This window comes from Quercus lobata, chromosome 4, assembly GCF_001633185.2.
Source record: "Quercus lobata isolate SW786 chromosome 4, ValleyOak3.0 Primary Assembly, whole genome shotgun sequence".
Taxonomy (NCBI): Eukaryota; Viridiplantae; Streptophyta; class Magnoliopsida; order Fagales; family Fagaceae; genus Quercus; species Quercus lobata.
Genome location: NC_044907.1, coordinates 10,054,818 through 10,064,674, shown reverse-complemented (window position 1 = coordinate 10,064,674; position 9,857 = coordinate 10,054,818).

Below are 9,857 nucleotides of genomic sequence, written 5' to 3'. Positions count from 1 at the left end.
TTTTTCCATTTCTGTCTAAAACTCAAATCTGTCATATGATTAGGGTTTGTTTCTGAGACTCTACATATTCAGGTTGTCTGTGATGAAATATATGGGGACTCCATTTCCAAAATATGAGCAAGTCTCACCTAAAATTATGAGCTGAAATAAATATGGGGACACCTAGGCTCAATCGACAACTTATAAGCTTGTCCCTGATGTTTGACAAGAAATGTAGTTTGCTCTCCACTTCTAAAAAGTCTGAACATGTATCAGCTAAAATGAAAGAAATGTTGTAATTATGAATGCCCATAGTTCACAAAAGAAAGAAAATTATTGTTCAAAAGAAAGTAAAGGAAAAAAAAAAAGGTAAAAATTATGCAAAGATTTATATCAATTGCAAGAAAATCCATAATTAAAAATCACGATTTTTTATTAAGACATTTTATTGAATCGATGAAAGAAATCTTAGTGTCATAACCGTTTTTTTTTTTAATCTTTTATCTTTTATTCTTTTTTGAGGAAAGTGTCATAACTCTTTTAATGGAATGTTAAAAAGTCCTTGTGACCTGCCTTAGGTTTCCTAGATTTTTTTTTTTTTTTTTTTTTTTTTTCAGAAGACGGTTTCCTATATTATTTAAAAGAGCAAAGCACCACAATTTGCTGGAAATAAAGTTAATAATTGTGGGTTTGGTCTGTTTGGATGCTTGGCTACTACACATGTAATAGTTGACCAATTGATTAAGATTAATAGATTCTTCAATAAATAAACAAGTAAAATTAAAAACTCACCACCTAAAATCACTTGTTAGTTTTTTTTTTTTTTTTTTAAATAATAGTAATGAAGTCAGCTCCTTAGCTATTTGATACTCCAACCAACTTATCAAAAATAAAATAAAAAATAAATAAAAATACTCCAACCAATGTCAATATATATACACACTCCAACTATTAATTTCTAGTCATCTAGGAAAAAAAAAAAAAAAGAGATAGAGTCTAGGCCCATATTATATCTTTGTAAAGAACAACTACCTTCAACTTGTGTCCAGGCTAGGCCCATATAAAAAAGACAGAGTCTAGGCCCTTATTAGGATTTTTGTATTCTGCTAGAAGATGGATCCCCATTTTTGTTAGGATATTTTCATATACAAAGCCCAGTAATAAATGTACTCGCATGACTACCCAGCATTGACATTTGGGTCTGGGCCTCTCAATGAACTTGCAAAGCTTAAGGCCTACTCCAACTTCACCAACGGGGACAACCCAGCCTTCATCCTTCATGCTTTTTTTTCTTTTCTTTTTTTGCTAATTAAATACAAGCTTCATCCAAATTCTTTTTTGACCTTTTCTTTGAACTATTTATTAATTTCATTTCCAAAAATAGGATTTGAGTTCAACCAAATTTATTTGGTTATTTTAAATTTTTACCATAGAGAGTTGTGTTTCGGTGAAAGTTGTACAAAATGAACTTCCTTGTCTCTACTTGGATAATTACCACTATACACATCAAAAAATCCAAAAATAAAATAAATATTTGTAGGTTCAGATTTTCAAATGTAATATACTAATATAATTATGTTCCCTCACTCGTAATCCTACTTGCTAGTAAACAATTCAAAAATCCGTTTTGAGTAGTTTTAGGACCACAAATTATTCTACAATTTTTTTATTACAACTCTGACATGGCAAACAGTGAATAGTTAACCATCACTTATACATGGACATAATATTGTTAACCAAATTTATTACATCAAATTAAGCAAGTAGTTAATTTTACTCATATATCCTTTTAAATCCATAAGAGTCTACTAGTTAGGGTTGTTCATTGTGCAATTTTGATATGTTTTTATCACTACACTGCATAGTGCAATTTGGCTTAAACCTTCACCACACCAAACCTCAATTTTTCAGTCACATGTGGTGTATCATAGTGTGGTTTGATCAGTTTTTAGGTTAATTGGGATATTTTCCAAAGTTTTGGGTTGGATGGACCTTGCCAAAGCTAATTTTTTCCTTTTATTTTGGATCAATTTTAAAAATGTTATTATGATTTTTCTTTATTTTGGGTTAATTAAGATCACCCCCAACAAATTTTTAGATATGAAAGCACTATAGCTCTATTTGTTTTGACGATAATATATTTTAGAAAATGAGTCATTTTATATAAAAAAAATAAAAATCTACAAAACTATCTCATTTTCCTATGTTTGGTAGCAACCTTAAATGAGTCGAAAAACAATCTTCTAACTTCTTTTATATTGCTAGCTATGTGATAGAATTGTTTTCCAAAAAAAAATCAATGAAAAAAAATCTCTAAAAATAGTTCATTCTTTTTTCTATTGACTAAAGATAGTTTTTCTTTGGCCAATTTTTTCTAAAGCTTAAAATATGAAAAACTATCTTTACACAAGGTTTTCTATCGAAAAAAAAAAATGTATATTCATATAATATTAATATAAAGAGTATATTTATACATGGGTGCAATGCAGTTTTGTAACATTTCCACAAAAAAAAAAAAAAAAAAAAAATGTCGTTTTCTAGTTTCTCATTACGAGTAGCATATTTTCTTGCTTATAGTTTTGGTTTTATTTTTGTTTGAGTTAATACTTGCTAATTTTGGAAGTAAGAATTTGAATTTAAACCAAAACACAATCTTGGCTATGCTAATAACGGATCGGCATTCGGTCCACTTCATCAATTTGATCCGATTCAGTCTACTTTAGATCGGAATGGTCTACTTCAGTCCACTTTACTTCAATTAAGTTCATTCGGTTTACTTCAGTTAATTTAATCCATTTCGGTTCATTCAATCCAATTTAGTCCATTAAGTCTACTTTGGTCAATTCGGTCATATTTGGTCCATTCAGCCACTTCGATCTATTCGGTCGAATTCGGTCCATACAGTACACGTTGGTCTATTTGGTCCAATTTGGCCAATTCAGTCTAGTTAGGTATATTCAGTCCATACAGTCCACTTAGGTCTATCTTCACAATTTGGTCCATTCGGTTAATTTAGGTTTATTCGGTCCATCTGGTACATTTCAGATTACTTTGGTCCAATCTATATATATATAAGTTGAAATGTGAAATTTATTGTTGCTACGCTTTAATTGAGTCACATTAGCAACCACATTATCCACCCATTTTTAACATTCTCTCTCTTCTTCTTTTTTTCACACTTTTTTTTTCTTATTAATTTCTCAACTAAATGTTATACTTTCACCAAAATTTTCACTCCCTTTTATCTTTTCATCTCCCTACTACTATCTATCTTAATATCACTTTTCCTCAATCCCTTTATCTTCCTATATCTTCCTATATCTTACTATAAATTTACAATTCTCAGTTTCATTCTATACATTATTTTCCCACACACATAAGGTTATTTCTCTCTCTTAATTCTTTTTTTTCATTTTTTGGTGGATTTTTTTATTATTTTTCTTACATCTCTACTTTAGGTTGATAAGTTTTTGTATTATTTTAAACTCTACTTTGAGTTTATGTGATTAAGTTATGTTTTTAAGTTTTTATCTTTCCTGTTGCATTATATATAACAATAGTATATAAGAATATAATGTTATTTGATTACATAACATAATATGACTTTGACCATTTGGCATTTATTACAATACTTTTTCTTTTTTCTTTTTTTCTTTTCATATTATTTTCTATGAATTTGTTATTATTCTCTCACATTCTCTCTTGAAACGTGGTTATTCTCTCTCTCTCTCTCTCTCTCTCTCTCTCTCTCTCTCTCTCTCTCTCTTCATTTTTTTTCTTACAACGCTTCTTTATATTGATGAATCATTGTGATTTTTAAAACTCTATTTTCGGTTCATAAGTTTTGATGTTGTATTTTTTTAGTTTCTCATTACAAGTAGCATATTTTTCTCTCTTATAGTTTTGTTTTAATTTTTGTTTGAGTTAATACTTGATTATTTTGGAAGTAAGAATTTCAGTTTATATCAAAACACAATCTTGGCTATGCTAATAGCAGATCGACATTTTGTCCACTTCATCAATTTGGTCCGATTTGGTCTACTTCAGTCCACATTGGTCAATTTGGGTCCAATTCGCCTATTTCAGTTCAATTAGGTCCATTTGGTTTACTTCTGTCAATTCAGTCACATTCGGTCTAGTTCGGTCAATTCAGTCTTCATTGTTCAATTTAATCATCTTTGGTCCATTTGGTCCAAGCCGATCCATACAATCCATTCAGTCCACTTCAATTTATTCGGTCCAGTTTGCTCCATTCGGTCCACCAATGTCTATTCGGTCCAATTTGGCCAATTTGGTCTAGCTAGGTCAATTTGGTCCAAGTTGGCCAATTCAGTCCAATCCGGTCGATACAGTCCATTCAGTCCACTTTCATCTATTCAGTCCAATTTGGTCCATACGATCCACCTAGGTCTATTCTGTCCAATATGGTCAATACGGTCCACTTAGGTCTATTCAGCCAATTTGGTCCATTTAGGTCTACTAGGTCCAATTTGGTCCATTCGGTCAATTTGGGCAATTTCAGATTACTTCGGTCCAATTATATCTTCTTGTACCGATTATATTTCAGATTTTTTAATCACACTTATATGAGCTAAATGGTAGGTTTGGTTCTAACTAAATCTTCATGGGTATTCTTACCTCAAAGTAGCATGATAGCATTGCCCCCTTCTCTCTTTTAACCTCCATTTTGCAAAGCCACCCCTCCCTCCACTGTGTATAGCAAAGGTTACTTCTACTATCAATTTTTCTAAATGATGAATTCCCTTAGGGACTTACAAACTTGTTTGAAGATGGTGGACTAATACATTGGTACCACTATCTAAAGGAGCACTTAACAAGCATAAATAAACAAAATACAAGATCAGAAATTTTCACCAATACAATGCACAACCGAGCATATCAACCTTACTATTGTTTATTGACGTAGAACGCATTAGTCCTCAATTTTATTACTTCTACTAATGTTATTTTTCACCTTAATTTCCTACTCCTCCTTATCAATTCATTACTTCTTTTTCTTTGAACATGACTAAACTAGCTCAAGTGAGTCTCCCTCGTATTTATCTACAATGGTAAATAAAGTGACAGAATTACATTTGAAAGAAAGAAGAAGAAAGTGGACATGATAATAATACAGTACACAAAATTCACATAGAAGCATCCCTTAAACATTGAGCGAAATCAATGACAAAACCCACATAAAAACATCTATTAGTAGTTGTGAAAGGGTAGCAATCATAGACTTAAAAGACATCACAGTAATAATCCATTGAGGTGGGATCTCTAAGGGTGCCTTCAGCAAAAGCCACTAAGTACATATTCAGACAGGCATCACTGCATGGTGAAAGAAATCATATATGAAATTGAAATTCCCTTATGATGACGTTTGGTTGTGTGCAAAATAGCTTGAACTTACAAATGTCATGGCATTGGAATCTCTACTTCCCTCTGTCATGACATCCCTCTATTATTATAGACATCCATACCATGCATGTAGGGTGCTGATTGCATCGTAATAATTATAGCTATTCATAAATCAAGATAACAAGAAAATTCCCCAATACCGCATGCCTCAAACCCTTCACAAACATGCCTTCATTTGACGAAAATATACTTCTTTTCCCATTTCGCCTCTGTATGCATATACGAGTACCAACCAAACCAACAATCTAGAAAGATAAATAATACATTTTGAAATTAGATAACATAAAGAAATCCCTAAAATTATCTATCTTTAACCTTTCAATAAAACAAAACAATTTAAGCTGATGGGCACGTAGGACCTGTCAGCTTTTCCAACCCCTCGACCTTATGGTCACCCGTCAACCTTCTTGTGAAGCCGACGGTCTCACGGAGGTCGTCCTTTCCTAGCCCTCTGTTTTCAATGCAACTTACTTTTGTCGAAAATACCCCTATCACTTAATAAAAAGTTTATTAGCCTCTGAGACCAACATGAAATGTCAAATAATATTGGCCTATCACTCATTTGTACCCATAAAAATAAATTTACAGGAGGCAGAAAATAAAGATTTTGAACTTCAGGCCTGCTACTTAATCCTCTGGGAAAGGTAGAACCACTCTGCAAATTCTAATAGCATATTGGAGGAATCTTTAGAGGCTACATCATGAGATTAGTAGTAAAATTTTCCGTAGCAAATTTGTGAATTCTTTAGATGAAGATGCATTCATTACTTGTCACTCCTTTTAAAATAAGCAATGTCATAGAAAACATCAACAAATTGAAATTCTTACTTCAGGATAAACACATTAACATACTTATAAAAAAAATGTTAAACACATGAACATGAAGCCTCAAACTAATTTGTTGGAGTCTGGTAGCATCCAGGTCAAGTTTCAGTGTTTCACATAAATAAAGACACTCAAAGCATTGATTTATTAATGTTACCTTGTCCTCAGCAAAATTAAAGTCAACTAGAGGAACTGTGTCTGGAACAGAATATTCTTCCACATATTTATAGCTTTCTAGCGACCAGAGACGCATTACCAAGCATCATTCACTGATTCATGTGCAATAAGTTAGAGGCTATTTGGATGAGTAATTTCCATAACTCTGTTTTCATAACTCATAACTCAAAAATGGTGGGACCCATAGCTGAGAAGTCCGTTTGGCAACACATAACTCTGTTTCCAATTTTTTGTTTCCATCACTCAATTCTCTGATTTTTGAGTTATGAGTTATGGAAACTGAAAACACATTTTAGTTGTTTTCAGTTTCCATAACTCTATTTTCAGTAGCATTTTTGTAATTAAACATACATGGAGGAACCCACTAGTCAGGTCAGCCGCACCTTTTGACCCCTTTTTTTTTCCTTTCTTCTCCTAGGTTCGGTCAGTTCATTCTCTCTTCTTTTTCTTTTTCTTTTTTCTTCCTTTTCGCCAGAATCTTGTCAATTCATTCTTCCTTCTTCTTCTTTTTTTTCTTTTTTTGGTTCTTCATCACAAAATATTTTCGGTCTTCAATTCTTTCTTTCTTCTTTTTTTTTTTTTCTTCTTTAACTAGGTTCGAGTTTCTGGGTTTTTTTTTTTTTTTTTTTCCACGGGGTTCGATGAGTTTGGGTACTGGTGGGGGGATTCGAACCTTGGACACTAGGAGGTGCCAGAACATCCTAGATAATACCCTTCAAAAAAAAACCCCACTACAGCTGCTTGTATCTTCTTAAGGACCAAAAGATAAAGAGAAAATCAGAAGTTCTTATAGATGCTACTTCAAAATAACTCTGCCATCGTTACCATGAGATCTTAACTAATCACATCTCAGCACTTCTTGTAACAAGATGAGAACACAAAGACCATCCTAGGATCCTCCCTAATCTAATTTCTCCTACTCAGAGTGCCTTTGTACCAGGTCGCCTCATTACTGATAATGTGCTTGTTGCATATAAGACTCTCCAAAGTATGCATTGCAGGAAGAAAGACAAAAAAGGAGCTCTTGCTTTGAAGCTAGACATCAGCAAAGCCTATGACCGAGTAGAGTGGGCTTTCCTAGAGAAAATTATGTACAAGTTGGGCTTTCTGGAAGCCTAGATTGAGAGAGTGATGAGTTGTGTATCTACACCATCATTCTCGGTCCGCATTAACGATAAAGCATATGGCAATATAATTCCAACTAGGAGACTTCGACAAAGGGGACCCTCTATTGCCATAGTTGTTCCTACTTTGTGTAGAAAGGTTTACAGCTTTACTGACAAGAGCAAAAGAGGAAGAAAGGTTGCATGGAGTTTCACTTTGCAAGAGAGCTCCTAGAATTACACACCTTCTATTTGCCGATGACTCATTACTGTTTTGCCAGGCAAACCAAGAGGAAGTTCAATGCATTACTGATACTTTTCAATTGTATGCAGCATCATCTGGGCAATGCATCAATTTTGAAAAATCATCTATTTATTTTAGTAGCAATACGGAGGTGGCACAAAGAGAGGGTATTAAAGCTGCTTCGAGAGTAAAGGAGGTGGAAAGGTTTGAATCATACGTGGGCCTACCAACATTGATTGGACAGGCAAAATATCAAACTTTTTCGTTCTTGAAGGATCGGGTTTGGAAAAAGATCCAAGGATGGAAAGGGAAGTTTTTTTCAAAGGTGGGTAAGGAGGTGTTGATTAAAGTAGTAGCTCAATCAATTCCCACATACATGATGGGGGTCTTCCAATAACCGGTAAAGCTGTGTGATGAACTAAATGCGATGTGTGCAAGGTTTTGGTGGGGTCAAATTTTGAATGAAAAGAAGATACATTGGAAGAGTTGGAATATATTGTCTCAACCTAAGAAGAAAGGAGGTATGGGGTTTAGAGAGCTGAGAAGTTTTAATCCAGCAATGTTGGCAAAGTAAGGGTGGAGACTGATTTAAGAACAAGGGTCTCTTTTGTATGGATGCTTCAAGGCGAGGTACTTTCCAAGAGGCAGTTTCTTAGAGGCCAAAGATATCCCAAACAGCTCCTATGTTTGAAAAAGTCTAATGGCGGCCTAGCCAATCTTCAAAAATGGATGTTGTTGGAGGGTGGGAGACGGCTCCTCTATACGCGTTACTAAGGACAAATGGATTTTGAATCACCCCACAAACATGGTACTCCACCCACCAGTGGAAGAAGAATGGGAGTGGCGCGTGGCTGACCTCATTGATTGGAGGTTTAAGTCATGGGATCGTGAGGTTATTGAGTCAAAATTTCACACAGAGGATGCTGAGGCCATCATGCGCATCCCATTGAGTCGTCGACAGCTAGTGGATGTTATGATTTGGCTTCATACAAAGGATGGAGAATACTCTGTGAAGTCTAGCTATCATGTGGCTAGGATGATCTTAAAATAGAACAACAGTTTGGGAGAGGGCTCAAGGACGGCATAGGGTAACTTGGTCTGGAGAAGGTTATGGAAAACAAATATCCCTAACAAAATAAAAGTTTTTGGGTGGAGAGCTTGTCAGAATGCGTTGCCAACAAAAGAAAACTTGGCTCGTCGCGGTATTATCGATAATGACAGTTGTGAACTCTGTAAACAAGCCCCTGAATCAGTTCTTCATGTGTTGTGGGAATGTGGGGTGGCTCAGGACATTTGGGTAGGAAGCACGAGACGTCTGCAGAAGGGAATATCTGATCAGTTGGAGTTCTCACAGCTGGTTGACAATTTGATACTCAGGTTATCTAATGAAGAGTGGGAAATTTTCTGGGTGCAGTGTTGGTTAGCATGAAACCAAAGAAATTTGCTGTTGATGTTGGGTTTAGGGAGATCGTACTTGAAGGTGATAATGCTACAGTTATGAAAACTAAGGTTATTAAACTATTAATAATATATTTAATATTAAAAATAATTAAATATATTAATATATAAAGAGGGTGTGGTGCAGTGCAGTTTATGCGGTTTTCTTATTATAAAATCGCAAACCGCATTGCACCATACAATGTGGTATGGTGTGGTGCGATGCACTATTACTTGCGGTACGGTGCGGTTATGTCATTTTGCGGGTGATTTTGGTGCAGTTTTTATGGTTTGTGCAGTTTATACGGTTTGGTGAACACCCCTATCTATGAGGATATCCGCACCTTAGCTACTAGTTTTAGAAGCCTGACTGTTAGCTGTGTCAAACGTGGGGCCAATGCCGTGGACCATTCTTTAGCCCGGTTTGCAGCCCAACTAGATTCTGAGATTATATGGCTAGAAGATTCACCCCCACCTGCTCTTGAAGCACTGTATTTGGATTGTATTTCACTGCATAATTGAATGACAATTGCTTCGTTTTCAAAAAATAAAAATAAAAAATTTGTGGTACTATCAGCACAGGGAAACACACAAAGTCAAGTGCCATTAATGGGAGGTATGGAAACAATCACGCCCCCATCTTGCAAATTGCAATGCACTCAATGAGT